Source organism: Vulpes vulpes, chromosome 15, assembly GCF_048418805.1.
Source record: "Vulpes vulpes isolate BD-2025 chromosome 15, VulVul3, whole genome shotgun sequence".
Taxonomy (NCBI): domain Eukaryota; kingdom Metazoa; phylum Chordata; class Mammalia; order Carnivora; family Canidae; genus Vulpes; species Vulpes vulpes.
In genome coordinates this window covers 75,674,457-75,700,939 of record NC_132794.1, presented here as the reverse complement: position 1 = coordinate 75,700,939, position 26,483 = coordinate 75,674,457, and the positions used below count along the sequence as shown (strand labels likewise).

At 61.0% G+C, this 26,483-nt stretch overlaps 1 protein-coding gene across 19 annotated transcripts in view; it reads right to left on the bottom strand.

Annotated features, from left to right (window-relative positions):
* The window catches only part of LINGO1 (leucine rich repeat and Ig domain containing 1), a 175,379-nt gene that overhangs the window by 127,404 nt on the left and 21,492 nt on the right, over positions 1 to 26,483 (bottom strand). For 4 of the 19 annotated variants that reach the window (XM_072739119.1, XM_072739132.1, XM_072739120.1 and 1 more), the window contains one exon: positions 3,348 to 3,805. The exons of 13 other annotated variants lie outside the window; for them this stretch is intronic. The gene's annotated coding sequence lies outside the window, so the exon portion shown is untranslated. Of the gene's footprint in view, positions 1 to 3,347; positions 3,806 to 19,647; positions 19,780 to 20,414; positions 20,663 to 26,483 lie in introns of those variants that run through there. 2 more of the 19 variants (XM_072739133.1, XM_072739124.1) reach the window with 2 other exon arrangements.

Genomic DNA, 26,483 nt, shown 5'->3' with positions numbered 1-26,483 from the left:
GAGGGCGGAGGCGGCCCCAGGTGGCCTTGTGAGGTGAGGGGAGGACAGGCCTCCAGGCCCCTGGTGGTGGCCGTTCAGCCCGGGTGGGAGGGGCCGTGACACATCCAAGCGCATCTTACGCCCAAAGACTCAAGTGCGAGGGCAAGACAGAGTCTCACTCCAGAGAAGCCTCCTCCAGGAGGCCTCCCCTGACCTCCTCCCTCCCTGCACAGGGACCCCAATCCCCACAAGCCCGCGGGGTAGGTGAGATGGAGCAGACACCTGCGCCTCCGGAGACGAGACTGGAGGCTGAGCGGCACTGTCGGGGCAGGAAGGCCTTGGGGCAGGTCCCCAGTAGTCAAGCCGCCAAGCGCAAGGTCTTTGCCCAAAGGAGCCCCCACCCGAAGCCAGGTGTCCGGCCTACCTGGGGGATGCCCAGTTCCTGGGCCCCCTCTTCCACGAAGCCCCTCTGACCCCCCACCCCAAGAGCCGCACGGCTTCCTCCCGGGGGCCACGCTCAGGCCAGGCAGGCCTGTGCCTACACCTCCTCCCCAGCCCCGCGGGCCTCCTGCGCCTTCTGCGCACACAGCTGCCACCCCCGGCTGGGAGCCCCCCGAGGGAGACCCTCTCTCCGGCCGGCACCCCAGCACCAGCTTCCAGGATGGTGCCCAGCGCCCAGAGGGTGCTGAGCCTGCCCTAAGGGGCGAGTGGGGGACCCAGGGCGCCAAGCACCGGAGAACCGCCCCGAAGGGAGGTGCCAGGGCACCCCCCCCAGCAGGCGGCACCACCCCACCCCGCCCTCCCCCGTTGGCACAAGCTACAGAATTAAGCACAAGTTATAATTAAGACGGGATGTTTGAAGAGAAACATAATCTCCGTTTCCGTGGGATCCGCGGGCACAACAGTAATTAACGTCTCATTAACATTCGCCTAATTAAGCAGTTTATGAAAGTGTATAGATTTGCATACCACCACACCAAGCTGCGCAGGCGGCAAAATTAACCCCTCAGGCCCGGGCACCAGGAGGCAGCAGGCGGGGAGGCCTAGGGGCACACGCAGGGGGCGACACCCCGCAGCAGAGGCTGGCAGGGGCTGGCCTCCCCCCACCCTCAGCCCTGCCCATGCCCTCCCCACTCCAGCCCTGTCCACGCCCCCTCACCCCCACCCCTGCCAGTGGACAGGTCATTCCTGCCAACACCTTCCCGGGGCCCCACCTCCCCAAGCCCCCACCCACCCCCCCAGCCCTGCCCATACCCTCCCCACCCCCACCCCTGCCCACTCCCCCACCCCTCGCCCCTGTCCACACCACCTCACCTTCACCCCTGCCAGTGGACAGTTCACTCCTTCCTTCTGGCACCTTCCCGGGGCCCCACCTCCCCCCACCCCTGCCCACACCCTCCCCACCCCCACCCCTGCCAGTGGACAGCTCACTCCTCACCTCGTATATCTGCCCACTCACTGGGCCAAGGTCAGAGTTTCTCAAAAGGCCCTTTCATAAGGCAAAGGTCCCACCCAGCACCAGCCCAGGCTTTGCCTGCCCCACGGACCAACCTCTGAGCGTTGACTCCTCCCCACCCCTGACTAGATCCCACTCCCGCCCCATGCCCCAGCGTCCACACTCTCCCGCTCCAAGCCAGGAACGGACCTTCCACCTAAAGAAACCTTTCCAGCTTCAGGTACTTTTGCCGCCATCGTCTCTGGGCCCTCCCAGGTACCCGAGGGCTGCGTCAGCCTCATTCCCGTTCTAACCAGGAAGGGGAGGCTCCGCGAGGCCCACGCCGTGCCCCCATCACACGCTGCTCAGCGGCAGCACCCCAGGCTCTGTGACTCCAGAGCCCCCTCAGCTCGCCCGGACGGCAAGGTTCCGGAGGCACGAACCCTCCACCGCAGCAGCACCACAGGGCCCCGGCCACGGGAGAGGTGGGCTGCTCGTCGGACCTCTCCTGGATGCTGGTGAACCACCCTCCCAGGGCCGCCTTCACGCCCACCCCAGTCGCCACCGCTGGAAACAGCCACCTGTGCCAGGAGCACTGCGGCCATCTCCATTCTCCAACGGAGAAAAAGAAAAGGGCCTTTTAGGACGGTGTCAGGAATCAAGCAAAGCATTTCCATCTAAAGCACTTTGAAGCCTTGAGCAATGCACGCACTTTAGCTGCTCATTAATTATCCTGCTCCTTGATCCCTGCTCCCCCTGCAGTCCTGCCCACCACTTGCGCACCTATCGACTCCCTGCCCGTTCCAAGAGCAAATTAGGACAACTTTCCTCACTGACAATGTAGCAATCTATATCAAAAGCCTGAAAAATGCTCATTCCCAATAAGCCGTAAAAAAGCATAAGCCATAAAGGTGAGAAATTTGACTTTGTTACAACTTAAATCATCTGTGTGACAAAAGACATCACAAAGGGGAAAGACAAGCCATGGACGGACCAGAAGAGTACACCTGCAGTACAAGCAGCTGACAAAAATATTTGTTTCCAAGCTACATAAAGAACTCAGCAAATCAATAAAAAGACAAATCGCCCCCTTTTTCTAAAAGGCAAAGAACAGCAACAGGCACTTGGTGGATGAGGAGACCCGGAGGGCCAACAACCATGACAAGACCCACCTCAGCACGAAAGAGTTTCCAGAACCGCCAAGTGAAACTACACAATCTGTGCCCCGCGGTGGGTGGGGACCTAAAAAGGCAGTGCTGAGCGCTTGTGGGGCTGCGGGGCAGCAGGACCTCTCGGGCATCGCCAGGGGCCGAGGACGCCGCTACAGGCATCCGGAGAAATCATCGGGCCTCACCTTGTAGAGCTGAGGATGCACACACCCTGCCACCGAGCAATGCCAGTCGAGGGAAACCCTCCCACAAGCGCACAAGAACACACAATGCCCACAGCCTTATCGGTGAGAGCGATACGGGGAGATGCTCTGAAGGTTCACCAGGAGGAGACGGCCAACTGGGGGGACAGCTCACGGCGGCAGACTGGGCACATACATTCACCCTCACTGCTTTCCAAAACCCCGTTACACCCATAAAGGATCTCTTCTGTACATAAACCCACAAGGACAGGGGATCCCCGGGGGGCTCGGCGGTTTAGCACCACCTTCAGCCCGGGGTGTGAGCCAGGGGTCCCAGGATCGAGTCCTGTATCGGGCTCCCTGTGTAGACCCTGCTTCTCCCTCTGCCTGTGTCTCTGCCTCTCTCTTTGTGTGTCTTTCATGAATAAATGAATAAAATCTTAAAAAAAAAAAAAACCCACAAGGACAAAGAATGGAAGAGAAAACAGCAACATGACTTTGGAAGTCGGCAAAGCAAATGGGTGGGTGGTGATTGATTTGGCATAGCTGAGACCGCGGCATCCCAGGTCCCCGTCCTGTTACCTGGCTCAGGAGCTGGTGGCCCCAGGTAAGTAGCAGGTAAACCCCAGGAGCTTCCATCCTTGGTTCCGCCCAGGGAAGGCTGGAAACACCATGCCAGGTGGAGGGAGGGGCCCCACAGAACGGAAGGGGCAGGTGAAAGTGCAGATGCTGATTCCAGGCGGCTGGGGTGGGCCAGCCACTGGGAAGCACGGCTGCAGGGCCACCCACACGCAGGGATGCCAATCAGCCTCTGGTGCCCACTTCTAAAAAGGAGCCACCATCTGACCATCCCCAGACATCGCCAGACCAGCTCAGGGACTTCTGACCATTTTGTTCAAGGCTGCAGAACAGGGCTGGCACACCGCAGGCACTCCATAAATTTCTGCCGAGTGAATTAACTGAGGAGAGCTCTAACAGGAAAGACAGAGTCCCAAACAAGCCAGCCAACAAGGAAACAGGCAGTGCAGACAGAAGGAAGCCTGAACAGAAAAAAAAAGAGAGAGAGCTATTACTATCTTCGCAGAAATAAAATATAGTATCCCTGAAACAAGAACAGGGTACAGCATGTTTTAAAGAGAACATTCAGCAAATAAAAAGGAATCTCTGAAATTAAAAATTTATGTACCACTCTATGAGAAGGGTGGAATGGTGACACAGGGGAGACCTCCCCGAAACAGCGACAGGAAGATACACAGAGGTGACGAAGGAGGGGAGAGATGAGGAAGTGAGGGGTCCCTCCAGGAAGCATGACACCTGGCTAACTGGGGTTCCAGAGAGAACAGAGACAGGGGAGGTCAGGAAACCACAGGCTTTCCCGGAGCTGGAGAACAGCTCGGTGGATTATCAGAAGCCGGAGATACAGCGGGTCCTACGGGCTGCCAGAAAGACAAAGCCCAGGTGGCCCGCACAGAATCGATGCCCCAGCAGCGGTGCAGCCCCCACACCAGCCCTGTAAGCACCAGCAAAGCATTGGCTTTGAAGGGAGGGCGTCCAGTAAAGTTCTGGGGTGCAGAGCTCCAGCTGGAGTTCTATCCCCAGCCCAACTATCACTGGGTGGGGGGAGGGGCGGCACCAGAGTCTCCAGACAGGCGGCTCTCCCAACACCCCTCCCATGCACCTTTTCTGCAAGGCGTTGGAGGGTGGGTTCTGCCAAAGTGAGAGTGGGATCAGGAAGCAAGAGGTCCAGGCCCCGAGAGCTGAGTAACGGACCCCCAGACCCCCGAGCAATGGAGGTGGGCCACCCGCTGTGCCTGCAGCCCGGCCACCCTTCAGGTGCACTGGGTAGGAGAGGTCAGAGGCCTCAGGGAGGATCCTCCAAGGCAAAGCTGATAGAGGACCGCATGTGTTTACTAACATCGAGCACTTTATATTCACTAAACTGAGGGAGAGCGGGGAACTGAATGAGCGGTAAGCATAAAAAACAAGCGCTAAGCCCCCTCCCACACCCCAAGAAAAATACAATTATCAATGTCAGGGAAAACAGCTAATCAAGAAAGAAAAGTAGGAGCCTCTGGGTGGCTCAGAACTTGAGCATCTGCCTTCGGCCCAGGGCATGATCCTGGGGTCCCGGGATTGAGTCCCACATCGGGCTCCCTGCATGGAGCCTGCTCCTCCCTCTGCCTGTGTCTCTGCCTCTCTCTCTCTCTCTCTCTCTCTAATAAATAAATAAAATCTTAAGAAAGAAAGAAAGAAAGAAAGAAAGAAAGAAAGAAAGAAAGAAAGAAAGAAAGAAAGAAAGAAAAAGAAAGAAGGAAGGAAGGAAGGAAGGAAGGAAGGAAGGAAGGAAGGAAGGAAGGAAGGAAGGAAGGAAGGAAAAGTATCAGATATTGTACGTGGCTCGGCTAGGAGGCTCAGCCAATCAAAAACATGGTGGTGGGGGGAGGGGAGGTGGTCAAAGGGACCTAAATCCTCAGCCTCCACGGTAAAAGTCATTCAGTGACGCCTGAAACTGGAGAAATCAAAGATCAGCTGTATAAGCCGGTTATTTAGAACAAGGGAAGCAACGCACACAAGCAATCCACGAAAAGAATTGAAAGGGTTTGCTCAGAGGGGTGGCAGGAGGCCAGTGAAGGGCAGGGGACTGCAAGGTGTGTCACAAAGCAGTAAAACTGCCTCCTCCCACCTGAGCGGGGCCGTGTCCCCCCAGAACCTCCCCCTGCCCCATCCTCACCTGTGAACCTTCAGTGTCCTGAGCTCCCCCACCCACCTGCGGCCCAGGCTCCTGGTCGCCCCCACCTCTGCCCCTGCTAGGTCTCAACACCTGGCACCCGGGCCCCAAAAGGAGACAAAGCAGGTCCCCGAGTCCTTTCAACGGGGAGACACTCCTCCTCCTCCCCCTCCACCTCCTCCTCCTCCTCCCCTGCTCCCTGGGTGGGGGTCTGCTTCCTGAAGTCAGGGGCCTGCCCAAGCCAGCAGACTGACAAAGAGCTGCTGAGCATCTCCTCGGTCCCAGGTACCAGGGACAGGCCCGGAAACAAGGCGGCCGTGCAGGAAGCAAAGCAGGAAACACAAATTGAAGGGCCACGAGGGAGGAGAACCAGGTCTGTGGAAGGAGACCTCTGGTTCCTTCAGAAACAGTGACGCTGAGGGACCGGCTGGGATGGTGGCAGCGGCACGATGTCTGGGCTTGGAGAGGACAGGAAGGGAACGGGCGGCAAGGAGGGGCGACAGGGAGTCTGCACCCCAGCCTCCCGGCTTTTGCTCCCTACCCACGGCCCTGGCCACGCGCGGAGCCAGGCTTGTCAGAGGGCAGCAGGAGAGAGAAACCATGGCCCGATCCACAAGGGGCGAGGGGTGCAGGGTGTGGGTGCAGGATGCCCTCAGGCGTCTTCGTGCCCTGTCCTTCCTCCTGAGCGTGGCTCTCACTCAGGCCTCTCCTGCTCAAGACCCTTCGGCGGCTCCCACTGCTGTCAGGAACAATCTACGGGTCCTGCCGTGTGGGCCTGGCCAGGCTTCCGGAGGCACATTGCCGGGTCAGGAGCCGAGGACCACTCAGCAGCGTCCCGATGGGCACAGAGGAGGCCGTCCCAGAGGGAGGCCTCTCCCAGCTGCCACCCTGCCGGCAAGAGCCTCCAGAGGAACCTGCTGCAGCTGGCCTGGGAGGAGCGGGACTCTGCTAAGGGCTCACAGACAGGAAGGGAACCCCTCTGGCCTCTTCCACCCCCAGGCTCCTGCTAAGGGGCCTCCCTCCCCCAGCCCAGTTCACCTGCTGCACGTCCCCCTGAGGTCAGTCCCTCAACCAGCCTCCCATGACCTCGCAGTCTCCCCCGTGACTTGGGCCTTTTCCTTTCCTCCTCCCCCCACTTCCCGCACATAATGGGGACTCTGGGAGATCTGCTGGCCAACAGAGAGGGGTACAGTCTTCCCCCCACCCAACTATACCCCAAAATTGGGCTGAACGATGTCAAAAACCAGCTAGGGACAAGCATGGAGGCGGAGGGACTGCTGTGGTGATAGGGTGAGTAAGGGAGCCAGCTCCTCAGAACCCCCACTGTGGACAGCGCCCTTGGCCGCCCAAGCTGGGCAGCGCCATCCACTGGCCTTGTGCACCCCCACCCTCACCCCCATCAAATATAACCCCGGGTGCTCTCAGCTGGGGAGGAGTCCGTGGCACCTTTCGCCAGGCTCACCCCCAGAGAGGCAGGCCCTGAAACCAATGCCTTCCTCCCAGGGAGAGAACCCACTAAGTGCTGAGTGCTACGTGAATCTTCATGACGCCCAGAGGATCTGCTCACTGCCGCACTTATCAATGGGGAAACTGAGGCTCCGAGGGGCTAAGGGACTCAGTCGGGTAATACACTAGGAAAGGCAGATTCAGACCCAAGCCCGACTCCACACCCAGAGGCCCTTCCCACGAAGGACACGTCCTCCGCACTCGGCAGGCCCTCGACTTGGCCTGGCGGGCACAGGGCTTAGCTATCCAGGGCCAGGGACACGGGAGGCTGGCACTCCCAGCCCGGCCCAGAGGGGGCACCCAGACACCCACCACCTTCCCAGCCCAGCCCAGCCCAGTCAGAGGGATGGACCTCAAAGGAGTGGACTGGTCCCCATCCTCAGGTCCCCGAAGGGATAAACTGCAACCCTTCCCTGCACTTGGTCACCCAGGAAGCTGACTCCTACCCCAGGCCCTCCCCTCTCCGCCCACAGATACCTGGGTGGGTGAGCCAGGGTCAGAGAGAGGGGAGGACAAGCAGAGGTGGGATGACAACATCACAGGCCTGAGGGATGGGCAAGCCCCCTTCTAGAGCAGGGTTGAGCCAGGGGCTCAGAGGCTTCCTTCCAAATTCCCTGATGTTTGCAGACCCCATACCTCCAGAGGTCCCTGATGCTAACATCCCACGCTTCTGGAAATCTCATGCTACCAACATGGCACAGCATCCTGTATACGGCCTCCACACACACACCCCAGCAGGAGGCGGGTTTTAACCCACTTTTCTCCTAGAGGACAGGGATCTCAAGGGCCCCAGGGATGAGCGGCGGGCTAGGGTCTCACTGACGCCCCGACTACGGCCGCTGCGCACACGTCCTCATGCTCACAGTGTCCCAGGTGGGCACAAGTGGGTTTGGGGGGTGGGGGCTGTAATAACAGATTCCTCCGATCCAGCTCTGAGAGCCATTACTTCCCAGTCCCAGGATTCTCCACGGAGAGCTCTGACAGGGCAGGAAAAATCCCCCACCCGGGCCCTGCCTCCAAGACCCTCACTCTCCAAGCTCGACAGACAAGAGCTCCCAGTTATCCACCGACACCCCCAAGCAGCAGCTAGTGAGGCTGACCTCTGGGCCCTGAAAGCCTGCAGTGGGGCCCAAGAGGTGCAGCGGGCTGGCACTGACCCCAGAAGACGCTGCCCGCCCACCGCCTCCTCGGGAACGGTGTGTGACTGGGCCCATTCCACAGATGCGGTAAGTCAGGGACGAAGACTGCAGGCGTAGCTCCACATCCCGGCACGAGGCAGCTGCCCTCAGCCCGGCTCTGGCTCTAAGCAGCGGTTGGGGCCCAGGCAGGCCACCTGTCGCCTTGACCTTGAGTCTCTCTGTTCAGTGCACAGGGTCATGCCCCGCCAGCCAGGTTTCCAGGTCTGGTGTTAACAACCCTCAGAGGGGCGGCCCTCCGATTCAGGGGCCACAGGGAGATGGGGAGCCCACCTCCCCTGTGAACCCCACCTCCAAATGCCTTTCAAGCAGCCTCCTCCATGTGGAAAGAGGAACCCCGGGGCCCTCCCCTGGGTCGGGGTGACCACAGGTGCTCTGGGGCCGGAGTGGGCCGGCCTTCCCCAACCTGTGCTCCCTGCCCCACTCCTGGGAGTGACCTGGTTGGACTCCCACGCCCCCGAGGTCAGGCAGGAAGACGGGGGGTAAGAGGACACCACTTGGTGTCAACCCAGATTCAGATGTCACGCACCAACTGCATAAGCAAATAGAAAATATCATTCAGGGCAGCGCAGTGGGGCTCAGCGGTTCAGCGCTGCCTTCCATCCAGGCCGTGACCCCGGGGTCCCGGGATCGAGTCCTGCCTCGGGCTCCCTGCATGGACCCTGCGTCTCCCTCTGCCTGTGTCTCTGCCTCTCTCTGTGTGTCTCTCATGAATGAATAAATAAAATCTTTTTAAAAAATAAACATGAATGTTTAAAAAAAAAAAGAAAATATCATTCACGTTTTCCTTCACCACTGAAGTGGTGGGGGGGGCAAGCCTTTGAACTTCCCTCTACCTCAGTTTCCCCTCCCGTCAGCAGAGGCCATAAGCACGCCCCTAAAGGGAGGGGGATGTGTGTGAGCCGAGGAAACAGGAGGCCAGGAGGGGACCTCTTCCCAGGCCTCCCTCCTCCAGCCCAACGCCTTGGCTTCCACTTTCGATGCCCTGGATCCACAGACAAGGAGGGGTTGACATCTGGAGTTTAAAGCGGAATTCGCCTCTCATTAAAATGAAGTTTGTCACCTCTGTCATAAACTGTCCCTCTCAGCTGCAGAAAAAGGTCCATTAACACTTTTTTTATTTTCCTGCTCCAAATGAGGTGAGAGTGGGTAGGTCTGAAAATCCCCGTGAGTGGTATAAAAGCCAGAAAAGCCCTCTCCCCAACCATCTCCAGCTGCCCCCCCCCCGCCCCCCGCAGAAGCCAAAACCTCATTGTAATTACCTGTCTGGGAGCGGTGGGGAGAGGGCCTTGGGGTGTTGAGGCACTAATTAGAGGCACCAGCTTGGCCCTGGGGGTCGCCCCCCCCTGCCCGGAGCGGGCTTCCATCTCTCCCTCCCCTCCCCCTCTCCAGCCTTCACAGCTCAACCTCACCTGGTTGTCATAGGGGCCAGGTCCCCGCGGTGGTGGCTCTCCCTCGAGGCCTCGATCTCCACCCCTGAGCTACGGGAGCCCGGCCCACGTGACTGTGGGCCCCACGGAGCCCCGATACTCTGTTCCAGGGAGGCTCCAGCACAGACGGAGCAGGCCGGCGGGGGCGGGGGGTCGCCTGGAGCCCCAAGTACTCTCAATTCTGAGATTATAACGATGATGGACATTTAATGAGCACCTGCTGTGTGCAGGGCTTGATCCAATGGGCTCGTTCAATCTTGACACCAGAGCCCTGTGGGGCGTCCCTCCCAAAGTCCTTAACAGATGGGGAGGCTAGCCCCAGCCAAGTTAGTGGGAGCTAAGAGGTGAAACCCACACAAAGGCAGCAGACTGAGCCCCCCTCCCACCCACCCACCCACCCCGGAAGCCCAGGCACCCCAGCCCCTGACTCCGGCCCCACCCAGGAAGGAACAGTGATTCCCCAGCTCTCGGCACCTTCCAGCACAAGAGGCCCTGCGAGATGGGAAATATCATCACACAGCGATGCGCGATGCGAAGGGGCAAAGGCACTCGCTGGGGCACGCAGCCCAAGGGAATGAGGAGTTTAAGGAAAGGGCTCTTGGGACGCCCGGTGACTCAGCAGTTGAGCCTCTGCCTTTGGCTCAGGGTGTGACCCCGGGGTCTGGGATCGAGTCCCGCATCCCGCTCCTTATGGGAAGCCTGCTTCTTCCTCTGCCTGTGTTTCTGCCTCTCTCTTTCTCTCTCATGAATAAGTAAATAAAATCTTTAAAACACGTATATATAGGAAAAGGGCTCTTGACTCCACTCCACACTCCTGGAAACTCACTCGGGGCGGCCAGCCCCCCTTCCGAGGCCCTGCCCAGAGCAGAGCTCCCCAACGTCCTCACCCTGAGACCCTACCTGAGAGCCGCTGTGCCCCCTGTGCTCAAAATCCCCCTCCCCAACCCGTGCCCACACTCACACTGCCCAGTTTCCTCAGTTTCCTTGGTGGTCAAGCCCCACCCACCCCTCCCTTACATCTTGAGAGCACTGCTCAGGCTCCTCCAGCCCCCACAAGCGTATCCCTCCTCGGCCCCAGAGGGATCACGGAGTCATGGGTGGGCGCACGACCCCTCATGAACTCTGCTGGAGCAGCAGGTACACGGCCCCAGACGGGGAGCCCCCCCGGGCCCACTGCCCCTCAAGCACCTTCCAAGGGTCTGGTGTGGGTTTGGGTTCTTTCGGGGGGGTAGGTAGGGGGATGGGTGAAGTAGGTGAGGGGATTAAGAGTGCGACGGTCATGATGAGCACCGAGTAACGAGTAACGTACAGAAGCACCGCAGCGTCAAATCCCTAGATTGTACAGCTGACGCCGACGAACACTGGCCGGTAAACAGCAGTTTAGGTTCCACTCACACCCCGGACAGCAGAGGCCGGCTCCAGCCCCGGACACCGCGCACCCCACACACGGTGCAGTGCCCCCCCCGGCTTGGGCCACTCGCGTCAGTAAGGCCAGCAGGTGATGGGGCGGACCGCTCCGGGGCAGCCGATGAGGACCAGCTTGCTGACGCCAGGCCGCACCCTGGCCCTGGCCACAGAGACCACGGACTGGCGCGCCCGGACTCCAGCCTCACGCTGCACCACCCAGCCCCAGGTGTGCACACAGCAAAGCGGCCCAGAGGGTGCGGACTCAGCGCCCAGCGCCAGGCCGAGCCCCAGAGAGGCCGAGGGCACCAGCTGAGGTCACTCAGAAGCCGGGGCCACGCCGGCACCAGAACAGTCATACGCAGCCTGCCCATCCGTGACTCTAATCTGAATCCCCTTCCTTGGACCTGGGGCTCAGGTGGCGGAGCAGAGCCACAGGCCCCAAGCTCAGGTCATGGGCCCGCGGACCTCCTAGAACTCAGGCTGCAGTGCCTTGGGCCTAGAAGGCCAGGCCCCAAACCTGCCCCTCTCTCCATTTCCTCCCCAGGGATCTCCCCCTCAGTCTCCCTGGCCATGCCCACCAAGCTCCGGCTTGCACACTTCTGATGACAGCAAGTTCACTACCACCCGAAGCAGCCTGTGCATTTGTAACTCTAATTGGAATCCCCCGCCCTGGACTGGGCTCTGCTCCAGGGCAGCTGGGCCTCATTGCAGGCCAGGCTTTGGGGGCAGGGTTCTGGCCCCTCGGAGACTTCTGGACAGCAAGTGCTGCCCCCAGCCTGCCATTTCCAGCTTGCAGGTCGCAGTCCTCATCCTTGCAGTGGCTCTCCAGCACCCCAACCGGTGTCTGTGCCTCTCTAGCCTAGAACAGCATTCTGTGGGTGGGTGGTCCCATTCCGTCACTAGAGAGTTAGGGAAGGCCTGTAGCTCTGAACCGTCTCCCTGCCAGCTTGGCTTATCTCTGAGGTCGGCCTGGGGCCAGAGCCCGGAGCCTGGAGGGTCTCCCCCAGACCCCGGCCAGAAGCGGGCACCCTGGTGTGCCCCAGATGCCCAGTTCCCACCCCCATCAGTCCATCAGCATCCCCACTGTGCCCTCACTATACCCGGCTGTCCCTGAGCCCCAGGCCTGGTGAGCTACAGCCCATCCCTCCCTCCCAATGTCCCCGCCACTGCCACCGCGGGCACATATTACCGCGTGCACATCTGTCAGCCTGCGCCCGCCGCCACCGCCGTTTCCAGGGAGACAGACTCCGTTTATGACATTATCAGAAAGTCCGGCCCCTCCCTCCCCCTCCCACCTCCCGCCACCGCCTCCCTTTATGAGGACGGAGATTTGGGCTGTAAATACCACCACATGTTTCCCTGCACAGTCTAACGGGGCCTGAGTCCATCGCTGCTGCCGCCGCCGCTGCCACTGAACCACAAACCCGCAACCACGGCAGGTTAACAGATGCATTAAGGCCTCACTCTGGCTGCCCTGGCCAGCCCCTGCCACACCAGGGCCATGAGAGAGGCCCGGCACCCCCCTGACCATGCACCCCGCCCCCCGCCACCCCTGGAGCCCTGAGAGGGGATCTGCTCCCAGCAAAGGCAGGCGAGGGGATGGGTCGCCTGCCCAGGGCTTTGATGGGAACCAGGGAAGGGAGCTGACCCTGGCTGACCACAGCTGCGGGCCCCAACATCACGGCCGCCTTCCTATCCTTGGAGCCACCAAGGCCTCCTCCCAACCGCCCTGCGGGCAGCCAGCGTGAAGAAATACAAACAGAGCCACTGAGGTCACCCAGCTGGTCTGTGAGGGAGCAGGGATTCGAACCCCAAACCACAGACTATAAAGTTCCTCACCACAGTCCTGGCTTCCCCAAGGCCTGAGGGTTAAGCCCTGACATGTTCTAAAGGTTTTCGCGTGTTTCTACGTAATCACGTAAGCCTCACGATGGCCCCAGAGGCCACCACTGATGCACCCAATGCACAGACAGGACAGTGAGGCACAGCCAAAGCCACGCAGCTCGCAGGTGGAGGAGCCGGGATCCAAGGCCGGCCGGGCTGGCGCAGAGCCTGCGTCAAGGGCTCTGCTTGCAGCGGCCTTCCAGCCTGGCCAGCTGAGGCAGCCCCACCGCCCCCGGGAGACTCCCAGGGCCCGCCCGGCAGAGATGTCCCTCCCCGCCGAGATAAGAGTAGAGGCCCAACATGCTGAGGGCGCTCCCTGCAGCCTTCCCGACCCCCCACGCCCACCAGCACCCCCGCCCCTCCCAGGGTTCGGGGAGCACGGAGTGTAGGGCAGGCAGGCGGTGCGCTGTCCCTGCTGGGACTGCTGCCCTCACAGTGGGGTGACCCCGCCCCAGGGGCCTTCCTGCCCCCACACCCTGCAGGAGGGCACGCACCCCGCTCCCCCTGGGCCAGGACACTGAGGACACTCCGCTCACCGCCCCTCCAGCCCAGGCGACTCAGAACAGGAAACTACCCTCCCGCGGTTCTGGAGGGCCCAACTCCAAAACTGGTTTCCGTGGCCCCAAATCAAGGCGTCAGCCGGCTGGTTCCCTCCAGAGGCACTACAGAAGGATCCGGCCGGTCTTTGCTTCTTCCAGCTTCCGGCGACTCTCAAGACCCCCCGGCCTGTGGCCACATCACACCAGTCCCTGCCTCGGGGGTCACACGGCCTTCTCTTACCTGTGGTCAGCTCCCTCTGCCTCCCCTTCTAAGGACACAAGTGATTGCAGATGATCAAGACTAATTTTTCCTGGGATGCCCGGTGGGGGCTCAGCGGTTTAGCACCGCCTTCAGCCCAGGGCGTGACCCCGAGGTCCTGGGATCAAGTCCCGCGTCGGGCTCCCTGCATGGAGCCTGCTTCTCCCTCTGCCTGTGTCTCTGCCTCCCTCTCTCTCTGTCTCATGAATCAATCAATCAATCTTTAAAAAAAAAAAAAAAGACTAATCTTCCCATCTCAAGATGTTAGACTTAGTCACGTCTGCAGAGACTTGTTCCATCCAAGGTAACTTGCCCAGGTTTGGGGGACTAGGACCTGGACACGTCTGGGAGACACCGCGACCTACGTCAACACCCCTCCTAGAAGACCTAGAGGTGCATCCCGCCCCCATGATCACAGCTCAGTGCCTCATTTTACCCCAAGCCTGATCCTGCCAGCTTCTCATCTCAGGTAGTACAGTCCGCAGCTACCCAGCCCCCACAACCTGAGGTCAGCACTTAGCGCCTCTCTTTCTCTCACCCCCACATGGACCCCTCCCCGCCCCCCACCAGCAAGTCTTGTTGGGTTTACCTTCAAAATCTATCCAGAATCTGAGCACCCCTCAGCACCCCGACAGCCACCACCCCAGGGCAAGGCCGCAGCCCACCCTCCTGGATTACCGCAACCGCCTCCCCCTTGGGTACCTGCCTCCCACAGTAGCCGGAGGGACCCTGAAAACCCACAGACGTCACTCTGTCCAAACCCTGCAGGGACTCCGGTGTCCCTGAGAATGAAAGCAAAGTCCTTACAGAGGTCTGCAAGCTCTGATCCCGCCTGCTTTCCCATAAGGATTCTCAGCCCTCTCTCCCCTTCCCCTTCCCCTTCCCCTTCCCGCTACGGCCACAGCCTCCCCCCTGCTCTGCACACAGGCCAGCACGCTCCCACCCGGGGCCTTGCTCCCTCCGCCTCGAACGCTCTCTCCAGGTATCCTCAAGGCTCCCTTACCTCCATCAGGTCGTCACCTAAAAGTCACCTTCTCGGTGGGGCACCCCCACCCCTCACAGTTCCCTTCCCCTCTTCCTTGATGTTTTCCTACTTGACATCATCACCAACGTGATACATGTGCCGCTGATGCATCTCATTGAACGTAAGCTCCCTGGTGACAAGCCTCCCAGGGCCAGCCCCCCACGGCTAGTAGGCACACAACACATAACCACCCGTTCATTCGCCCCACAGATAACAAAGAAGCCAGGCACTGAGGACATACTGGGTCCCTCGGAGGACCAGGCATAGCCCCTGACAAGGTCCAGGGTGTTAAGCACAGGGGCAGGGAAACGCAGAGCGTCATGGGAGCTCAGAGCAGAGCGGGATCAACTCAGCCTACGGGAAGGGGAGGTGTTGGGGAGGGTCGTGCTTGGGGGTGGGGGGGCTTTGCAGGATGAGTAGGAGTTTCCCGAGTGGATGAGGAGATAGTTTATGCCTGGCAAGAGGAACAGCAGGTACAGAAACAGAGAACTAAGTAATAAGACCTGTTTGGGGACAAGGGAGAGGACAGGAAAGGAGGCTCCGCAGGGGGTGGAGCAAGGGCCAGGGTCAAAGGGTCTGGGAGAGCAGGGCCAGCGGGGCTGAGCAGGGGTGGGCCACTGAAGCAAGGCTGTGGCAGGTGAGGACGTCGGGAGGGTCCCCTACCTCCCACAACCAATCCCAAGGGGACAGGAGAGCAGAGACAGCCTTGGGGACCGCTCTGGGGCCCCCGAAGTTCATACGCTGAACCCCTAACCCCCAACATGACTGTGTCTGGAGAAAGGAAATAATCAAAGATAGAGGAGGCCGTGAGAGCAAGTCCCCGTCTGAGAAGATCAGCATCGTACAAAGACAGGATGGCAGAAACACGTCTTCGTCTCTGTCCTTCTCCGTCCCGCGGGCACACAGAAGCAGCCCCCGCTAGCCAGAAAGAGGGCTCGTCGGAAGCCGACCGCCGGCACCCCGTGCACCCCCGTGTCCGACCTCCAGCCTCCGGAGCCGCGAGACCCCAAGGGCCGATGCGACGCCTCCCAGGCCGTGGTATTTCGCAAAAGCGGCCAGGCAAGCTAAGACACGGTGAAGTCAAGGGGAGCTTCCTGGAGGAGGCAGTCAGGGGCTGTGCTATGGCTGAGACAGGCCAGACCCCGGCCAGCTGGAACCGCGGCCACACACCGGGCCCCAGCCACAGCTTAGCCTCCCCCGGCCACACAGGGGTGGCTGCAGGACGGATGGAACCTTGCATCTTCCATGAAGCATCGCCAGACTCTCAGAGACGGGGTGGGAGGTTGGAATTTTTTTTTTTAAGATTTTATTTATTTATTCATGAGAAACACAAAGAGAGGCAGAGACACAGGCAGAGGGAGAAGCAGGCTCCCTGCGGGGACTCGGGGGAGGTGGGACTCGATCCCAGGACCCTGGGGTCACCCCCTGAGCTGAAGGCAGACGCTCCGCCGCTGAGCCCCCCCCCCCCCCCCCGGGCATCCCCAGAAGTTGGAATTTCATGGCTCCTGAGCACAGGCTCCCAGCTTCCCCTTCCCGCCACCAAGAAAGGGAACTCAGCGTCGTCGTCGTCGTCGTCGTCATCATCGTCTGGTGGCCCAAGCAGCCAGAAGGCAGCGTGCAGGGGTGCCCCCCACCCCCGGTTCCCACCCTGCCTGCACGTGGAGGCCTGGGCCGGGCTCTGAAGGACAGAGATGATTCGGATACACAGACAGAGAAGGGCTATAAATACACATACATTTTTATAAGACATTTAATTAAAGTGGATTAAAATTAATTTGCTTTAAGAAAATTAGAAGTGCCCTGGAGGATTTCAGAAGTGGGGCCAGAGTCCCCAAATCCAAAGGCTCAAAAGAAATGCCTGGCAAGAGGGCAAGGGGGGCACCCGCTCCCTGAATGTGGGTGGCATCGTCAGGACGAGGTGGCTCGCGTTTACACGGCACCCTGTGCACCACAAGGTGTGTCCACGGGGATGGCGGGCGTGCTCACACCCACTCTCCGGGGGGGACTCTGAAGCCCAGAAAGGGCAGCGGCATCACAAAGTCACTCAGCAAGCCCCACGGGGCTTGGCGGGGCTTGGCGGGCCGCTCGGGGCCCCTGGGCATTTCACTCCAGCTCAGCACACCCCAAGTCCTGGACCCCGTGCCCCAGGCCCCCCTACGGGGACGGAAAGGCAAGGAAAGCAGCGGGGGGTGGGGACAGGAGGCAGAAAAGGAAAGGACCCGGAATCAACACGCATTCCAGAATTTTAAGCAGTTTTTAGAGGAAAATGAGGCGCAGGTTCAGCTGTAGCAATTTGCTCCAGGGGAAAATTATGTTCCCGTGCTCTATTATACAGAACAGAAGGAACATTTGGTGGGTTGAATACTTGTTAATTTATTTCTCTGTTTGTTAATGGGCCTGACACACCGCGCATGCTCACGGGCGCGCACGTGCGTGTCCCCCCCACACGCACACGCACACGCACACGCGGGGCATCAGCGGGAGACGGTGCGGGCTCCCCGGGCCCCGTGCCCCCGGGCCGAGCTGAGCGTCTCCTCCCAGCGGGTCAGCACCGAGCCTGCGGCCTGGACGGGGGCGAGCGGGGCCAGGGGAGCTTCGCCAGGCACGGGGGGCTCCGCGCTGGCCCAGGGAGTGCGCACCCCTGGCGGCCTGGCACTGGTTCCCCACTTGGGACCGGGTGCCCCCACCCGTGCTGCGGCTCTGGCCAGGCCCTCGGCCCCGTCTACCCACCCAGCCCCGTCTCACCGCCCGGCAGCCACTCCGGCCTGACCCAGGCTCTCCTGCGCTACGGCCACGGCCCCGCGGTCCCTGCCACCGGCGCTACTTCGCTGTCCCGCGTGGCCGCGGGCCAAGAGCACGAATGGCTCCCGGCGGGCTCCTGCTTAGCTCTGTCCAGGCCTCCCCAGGCCCCTGACACCCCCCGGAGGCGCCTCTGACACCCTCCGACAACCCAGGCCGTCCGGCCCTGCCCCCTGCCCCCTGCCGCGCCCCCGCCCCCTGTCCACCTGTTCCCCGCCCAGAATGCTGTTCTCAGACTTGAGGTCTCGGCTCCAGTGTCACCTCTTCTTTGAAAGACCCACCTGGACGCCTCCTGCTCCAAAGCCACTCAGCCCCCCAGCCACTCCCTAGCTCGGGCCCTGGCCCCCCAGTTTCATCGCAGTCTGACCTCATCCGACGCATCTGCGGCCCCCGCTCACCATCACTCCCACGAGAGCAGAGCCCCCCCGCCCCGATGGCAGAGGCGGCGCGTGTGCCAGTCCAGGACCTGGGGCAGCACCCCGCGCTCGGGACGTGTCCCCTTAACGCGCAGGAGGCGAAGAGCGGGACAGTGAGGACCGAATGGGCAGGTGGGCTCTGAGGCAGCAGCTGGTGAGGGGGGCCGGGGCGCCCCCTGCCCAGTGCCTCCCGCCCCCGCCTCGAGCTGCAAGGGAGCAGGTGCACACGAGCCCTGCAGAGCCGCACCCAAGACCCAGGCCCCTTCCTCTAAACAACTTCAGGAGCCAGTTCCAGGGACCCCAAGGCCCAGAGGTGGGCCCCACAGCCTGCACCACTCACCTGGCCTGTCCCCGTGGCCGCCTGACGGGGTGGTGCAGGGCGGCTTCCTAGGGCCACCGCGGGGGGGGTGGTGAGCCTGTGCTCTCGGAAATGGGGGACGGGGGTGGGGAAGCTGGGGAAGACCTAAGCCTCCGGCGTGGCCTGGGTGCCCGGGTGCTCCTGTCCCTGCGCGGGCCGCACCACAGCCCGGGGTGGGAAGTGCAACCCAGGTCTCCATGGCCTGCACCTCAGAGGGGATGTTCCAGAGCGTGGACTGGCTTCGCCCCCCGCCCCCACCAGGTTGGGCACAAAGGGAGGAGGCTGGGAGAACTGGCTGGGGAGAGCAGCGCTGCCCGCCACCAAGGGCCCAAGGCCAGGCCTCTGGGGAGAAAGCACTTGCCCCAGCTCTGGCAGGTAACTCTGTGAAGAGACTATTTAGCCCCTCCCACCCGTTCAAAGGCCCTGGGGTAGGAGCTCGAAGGCCTCACCAGCTGCCCACCTCCGCATCAACTGGCTCCTGGGGCCGTGGGGCTGGGAGGTCGTCCCTGCAGGTGCACAGGCCTGGGGGTAAGGCCGCCCTAGCAGGACCGCTCAGGACCTCAGCTAAGGAGCGGCCAAGGTGCCTTCCGCTTACAGCTGGCGCACATTAAGAATTATTTCTCTTGCGAGCAAACAATTTGTTACAATCTCCACCGCACGCTCTTCCCGGCTGGGCGCCCTCCCATACATCCTGGATTAATCCCCAACTCACTCTATTCATTTAGGACATGCCTGAGTGCGCCTCCTCTTTTATTAGGGAAATTTTTTATTGTTTTGAAGCACTCATAGGCTTTAATTCGAGGCTGAGATTTTAAAGCCTCCCTCGGTGACAGTGACGGTGACGAGGAGGCCAGAGCAGGCCTGCGGCTGGAAGGCTCCCTGTGCAGTCCACAGGTCTGTGGGGCCCAGCGGGGGCCACCGGCTCCATGGAGGACGCACGTCTCCTGTCCAGGGAGCCGGGACTGCAGACCCCAGTGCTGGTGACACCTGCACACACCCTCAACTCTGAGCCTCCCCGAGAGACAACTCCCCACCCCCCTCCCACACCAGGGCTCCAGGACTGGGGGGCTCTCTGGGCCTTGACCTAGATGCCCTCCCGTGCCTCTCAGAAGCTCACAACCTGCCCTGTGCTGCTGCGTGCTCTTCGCTCACACCCCCCACCACCACCACGTGTGTCTCTATAGTCCTGCCTGCCCCACCTGCTTCCCGAATCCTCCTGAACGTTAAGGTCTGGCCTCCTCCGGGAAGCCCTCCCTGACTTCCCCAGCTCTTGTCTCCCTTTCCTTGGGTGCTCTAACTTTGCTACCTAAAAGCAGGGACTGTGTCACCTACTCACTCTGCGGCCACCAAGTCCAGGCGAAGCCCACCGGGTACTCCAAGAATGGGCTCATCGAGTGATCCAGGGGGAAGGGCACAGAGGATCCCCACTGATGGAGGACACACCCCCGTGAGAAGGGCATCGTTCCGCCTGTTACACGAAAGCAAAGAGAAGTGAACCAGCCCCACCAAAAGGTGTCCACACAAAGCCCACAGATCCACATTCCACACCGGTGGCCCACCGGTCCTCTGTGCCCCTCGCCACCTCTGCTGCACTGTCGTCTATGCCACCCAGGGGGAACCTGAGGTCCAGAGAGGCATGTCACCTGCTCGGGGACACACAGGCAGTACGTGGCGGGGCTAGAACTGAGCCAGCTGCCGGCTGGTCCGAGGGCAGGACCGGGACAGCCCCTGTGAGGTCTGCAGCATCCACCCCAGTCTCCCCGGGGGCCCGCCCCGTCCCCACCCAGAGCATCACTCTCTCCCAATTACTACCCAGACCCAGGGCTCCAGGGAGCCCCTACGGGGCCGGCTGCCCCTTCCCGGGGGCCTGGCTCTCACAGTTCTGGGTATGTGCAGACAGCCTCGCCGCAGCAGCTCTCAGAAAGTAGGACACGCGGGGGAGGGGGACGGCAGGTGTGGGCTGAAAACACTCCGGCCGCCCTCCGCGCCGCCCGGACAGCAGAGCCGTGGAGGCAGGTCTCCTCAAATGACCTTGGAGACTCCTGGGGCAGACCCTCTGGGGCTGGGGGGAGGCCCGACCACCCTGCCGAGGGGAGGCCTCACCCAATGTTGCCCGCAGCTCCTCTGCTCAGTGTCCTGGAAGGTTGGTCCCCAGACACCCGGGAAGGCCAGCCCTGTTGAGCGAGGACGCCTCTGTGTCGAGGGGCCACCTCACTTTGCTGAGCCTCTGCTCCCTCATCTGCAACGGGGTTCGGGCAACAGCTGCCTCCAACATCCGAGGCGTTCAGGTAAGCCAGGCGGCCTGAGGCTGGCAGGATCTGAGGATGCTCCCCTCCTGGGACTCCCACCACACACTCAGCCCCGCCCAGGACGCCAGCAGGGCAGGTTGGGTGGGGTGCCAGGCTGAAAGGCCAGGGGACACGCCCACCCAGCAGCACACAGCCAAGATGTCACCCGGAAAGCCCAGATCGGGGCAGCAGCCTTGGCACAGGCCCTAGGGAACCTGTGGTCCCAGAAGCCAGGAGGACTCTACCCCCATGTGGCGGCCCCTGCGCATAAGGTTGGGTCCACATGGACCATTCTGGACCCGAGCCTCCTCCCAGCTCCACCTGGCTAGGGAGCAAGGCACGGGATCGGCGGAGGAAGCCGAAGGGGTCCCGGTGGAGGGCACTGGGGGCTTGGGGCTGAGGGGCTTCAAGAAGAGACAGGTGCCTGGCCTCTGCCTCCCCCTGCCAACCCCCACCCCACTGCAGAGCAGAAGGAGCTATAGCCTCACCCGACGCACCCCCCGCCCCAGGGCCACTGCTCCCGGCATCTTCGGCATCTTTGGCATCCAGACCCTTTCCTCGCTGAGCTCAGGCTCCACCCGCCTCTCCAAACCCAGCTCAAGCCCTTCTCTTACTCAGAAGAGCCTCTTGATTGAAAAGGCCTCCGAGGCATCTCGCAAATAAGAATCCTTTAATTGGGAAGTTGTTCACTTCTCAAAGAGGAATTTTAATTTGGCTTCCCCACCATCTTCTCTCCCCGAAACCTGTGGACTGAACACAAAGGCTAGCGAAAGTACCAAGTACCCCGGTGCCCCTTCCAGGACTGCAGGGCACGCCAGGGGCCACCCCCTCTACCCGCTCAGACCCCCAGACCCCCAGCATGACTGTCAGAAGGCCCGGAAGCTCCCCCTTGGGGCCCACCTGCCCCACATCCCTCTCACCACCCCGTACTCCGAGGACAGGGTGGCAGACGGCTAAAGGGTCAGCAGGATGACGGGGCCCGCAGGGGGCAACGTCTGCTGAGTGCCCAGAGCCCAGGACTCTCCGCACAGCCCCTCAGACCCCCACTACCACCCTTCATCACACTGTCCCTGTAGCTGATGACTCAGAAAGACGTTTACCGAGTATTTACTACGTGCCAGACCCTCACGTGTACCCGGCTACTGCTTCCACACAAGGCGGATGCTATTCTTATTCCCAATTTGCCGACGAAAAGACTAAGGCCCAGAAAGCTTAAGTAAACAGCCTGAACTCACATCTTTTGCAGGAGGCAGAGCTTGGACTCGGTCGAAGGTCTTCGACCTTTGCCCGCCTGCCCCACCCATGGCCTGTGAGCTCCTCGAGGGCCAGGAGGGTGACCACCTCATCTCTGTGTCCCTGTGACAGCACCGGGCCTAGCGAGGAGCTATACTTAATTAAAAGCCTACAGAGTCAACAAATGAAAATGAACAAAAGCAAAGCACCTTCCTATCCATCCTCTCCTTCAAGCCTCACCAGAGGCTGGTGACAAAGTCGGACAGGTAAGATGGGTCCCCTTTCAATCAGGTAGACTGAGGCCCAGCGAGGAAAGCAACTGGCCCAGGTCACCCAGCCAGGGGATGCAGAGGCCGGGGACTTCCTCCCAGCCCCGACTGTGTATACCTGCCTTCCAGCCGGAGTGCACAGGGACAGACTTGCTGGAGGCACACACAGGAGCCAAGTGCCTGGGTCCCCATCCTGAGCTGAAATAAACCTCAAGGAGCCTTGGTCCTGGTCCTGATGTGGGAAACTCCCCCTCTGTGTCCCTGGCAGCTTGGGGCAGCCTTGACCTCCCCTGGCACACCTCACCCCGTGGCCGGAGATGCTCACCACGGCCACGGCTGCCTGGCCCACTGCGGTCACGCTGTGGAAATCCCAGGCCACCTGCACACCCTTATGAGTTGAATCGTGTGTCCCCCCACCCTGCCCCCATTTACACGCTGAATTTCTAAACCCCAGTGTCTCAGGATGTGAGCTTATCTGGAAACTGGGTCATTGCAGGTGTAATTAATTAATTAGGGTGAGCCTACAGCAGAGTAGGGTGGACCCTTAATCTCAGATGGCTTTGTGCCCTTTAAAAATAAAAGGAGATGTGGACAAGACTCAAGACCCACACAGAAGGAAGATGCTAGGGCGAGACACAGGAAAGACGGCCATCTAGGCCACGGACGAGTCCTTCCCGCATGGCCCTGCAGACACCATGCTTTCTGACTTCCAGCCTCCCAGACCCGGAGACGACAAATTTCTGTGCAGGCCCCACCCGTGTGTGGGACTTTGTGCACCAGACCTAGCAACCTGCGGCACAGACCTACCTGGGCTCTTGTGCTGACCCAGGCCCACCGCAGCAGTGGGGCTCTGGACGGGCCCCGCCTTCCCTACACCACAGTGGGTTCCCGTCCTCCCCAGCACACCGCTCGGCGCACAGCGGGTGCCCGATGAGTGCCTGTTAGAATCAACAGGATGCCAGCATCCACCTTCCACCCAGCCGTGATAAGGATGAGACGAGGAACGTGCCCTGAAACACCCATGGTGATGGCTAGGTCCGCAGAGGTGCACAGAGAGCCAGGCGTGGGGCCGCGACCTCGGTGTGAACACAGCGGGAGCTGCTCCCGGCAGGTGAAGGTGGTGGGAGGTGAGCCCTCCATCAAGCCACAGACATCGCCTGAGTCCCCACAGTTTGGCAAGTCCACCCCACCCCCGGGGCCCTGGGAGTAGGAAAGGAGAGCTTCTGAGTGCCAAACAGCTCCTGCCCCATGTGGAGCCGAGACCCACCCACAGAGGCTTGGGGGAGGCTGGTTCACAAGGAGGGGCTATGTCCACAGCAGAGCTGCCTCCAGGGCCCGGGCTGGCCTGGACAGAATGAGGTCCCCATCCCTGCAAGACTGCAAGGATCGGTCAGAGGCCATGCTCCCGGGCCACCTGCACGCCCCCCGCCTGAGTCTGGCTTGGGCTGGCACATCCCAACCTGGCTGGCCCTCAGAAGTGACCGTGAGGCTTATTGACTATCCAGGTTCCCGGGTTCCCAGGTTCCCCCAGCGACTCTGTATCAGAAGGCCCTGATGGGCCCCCAGGGAGGTCCCTTTAATGACACCCCTGGGTGGTCCTGATGCAGAGCCAGGCTGGGGGCCCTGGCCCAGAGAGCTCCAGGCGTGGAGCAGGATTCCATTTGGGAAGAACTCTGGTAATGAGCATGGGGCGGGGGCAGTCCTCGGGCAGGACTGAGGCAGGAGAGGATGAGAAGAGCAAAGATCAAGACAAGGGGGGGACGATGACAGCCAAATGACAGGGTAGTGCACGAGGTGAAGGCACCAACAGGCATTCAAAGGGGCCCAAGTGGGCAGGAGAGCTGGGGCGGCGTTCTGGAAGGCGTGGGACTTGGCTGATGGTGACAGGCTTGGGTCCAGTATCAGCACCTCAGTCCCTGCCCGCAGTGGCCAGAAAAGTGTCACGAACGAGGGTGCCAACCTTTAGGCCATTTGGGAGGAGTCGCTGGGAGGGGAGCTGGTGGCAGTTTCTCCGGGTGGGTCATTCTGGAGAGCTTGTCCGCAGGCCTGGAGTAAGGGGCACCCCATGGGGGGGGTGTGCTGGATCCACCCTAAGCCCTGAGGCCCCCGTTTGAGACCTGGTCCAGCCTCAGGAGCTTTCCGACACCCCCAGAGCACCACCGACTCCCTCTGTCACACACCCAGCCCAGCCCAGCCCAGCCGCAGCCTTACGTGCCCATGTGTGCGGCCGCCCGGGTGCCCGCATCTCGAGCGAACCGCCTCGGAGCACCACTCTTCGTCACCCCTCAAACCCATCCTTGGCCCTCGTTGCTTAGCTCGGTCAAAGGCTGCCCAACCCGCCCTGCTCCCTGGCCCTGATCCCTCCCAGCCGCAGCCCATCCTCAGGCTGCCCCAACCAGCCACTCCGCCCCCCAGGCCTGGCCCGTTGGCTCTCTCTGGGCAACGCTGGGGCCTCCCCAGCCTTTCCCCCGCGAGCCAGTGAGTGGTAGCCTCAGCCAAGCTCTCGCCGTCCATACTAACTCGAGGCCCTATAAGCCCTATTTCTCAGCCCTCCTCACCACAGGCTGCCTGCAGCCCAGGGCCAGCCGCTCTCCCGGGCCTCTGCTCAGGGGTACCTCAGCGGACGCGCCTCTTCTGAGCACCCTGCAGAGGACGGCTGCCGCTTGCCCACTCCCGGGTTCTGCTCTATTTTTCCCCATGACACTTATTACTCCCTTATGGGAAGTATTGGCTTATTACAGGTTTTTTTTTTTTTTTTTTTTTTAATTTTGTCTACTCTGGAGTCCTGGGGATGGGCCCGGAGGTAAGAGAAGCCTCCCGAAAGCGGCACCCCAGGCCCAGCCTCCCTCCCTGGCCCCCCAGGGTCAGGGGCCATCCCCCACTTCCCACTGAGGGTTAGTTAGGCTCAGGGGACCGAGGGAGGCTCTCGGATTCCGGCGTCATTAAACATTCAGAAGGTGTGTGCGTCCTTCCTGCAGGACAGAGACCAGGCAGGGCTCACCAGAGACAGAGGGCTTGATTTCAATGCCCTGATCCAACCAGTGGGCGGGAAGTCCAGGCCGCGGCATCTGGGCCCCTCGACCTTGCCCATCCTGCCCGCCCCCGCCGCCGCCCCAATCACAGGGGCATGGAGGAGACGACAGGGGCATGGGCACGAGAGGCAGGAGGCAGCAAGGCAAACCCTGGCCTCCTCTGGTGCTTGGAGCTCTGCTGGGTCCGGTGCCAGCCCCTCGGCGCACGTCAGAGGTGCCCTCCCAGCCGTGGCCCTGCTCAAGTCCCCCGAACCCCCCCACCTCTGCACCTTTGCTGAGCCCGGGCCTCCTCCCCAACCTTTCTGCCCAACCCAACTTCACGCACATCATCCTGCCCCAGCAGGTGCTCTGTAATGACACACGACCGGAAACAATCAAAATACGTAGCGGAATAGTCACACCCGCAACAGCCGCGCACAGGCTGGAACATTATGCTGCCCTCAAAAATCACATTACAGATGAGCATTTCATGATGGGAAAACGCTCCTGGTGTGGTATTAAGGACAAAAAGCAAGATAGGACATAGTAAGTACAATCTGATCCTAATTATGTCATAAGTACATATTTGGTAAAAGACTGACATGCAAAACACCCAAATGCTCATGTTTTCTATAGAAAACACATGCTCTTGGTTTTTTGTTTGTTTGTTTGTTTTATAACCGGAAAAATAGAACATTTTAAAAGAATCCATTAGCCTTCAGTGCTCAGCCCCAGCAGGCCCTCCGCTAAGCCCCCCAGTTCCGCTGAGGCAGCAGCCTGCACCCCACTTTACCTCCCGCATCCACCCCTGCCCGCTGGGATTCCCACTGCCCGGTACAGTCCCCCCGAGCAGTGCTGTGGCCCCTGATGAGCCTGCGGGTAGGGCCCAGCCTCCCCGCCTCTCCGCCGCCCCTGCCCACAGCCCTCCTACCGCCCTTGGCGGCCTTGCAGATAACCCTGGCCACATCCCCGCTCCCGGGCTCCTGGCAGTAATTACAGGTTAAAGCAGAGGGGCTAATTAGCTGTTCAACCCACCCAGAACTGACTGATTAGCAGGAATATTCTGATAGAGATAACTGGACTTCAAAGCAAGGCCCGGAGTCCAGAAGGAAACCCAGCCATCTGCTCCCCGCCACACCCCACCAGCTTCCCGGGTGGCAGGACAGGGTAGGTTGAGCCTCGGCCGCACCAGAACCGCCACCTAGTCCTTCAGGAGAAGGGGCTTGAGGCCCACTGCCCCGCGGAGCCTTCGAGGGGGCTTCCCCTGAAAATGGCAACGACGCTCCATCCAACATGCCCCAGCCTTCCCTGGGGCTCCTTCTAGTTAGCAAAGTCCCTCCACGGCCTTCGCCTGGTCCCAGAAGCCTGTCA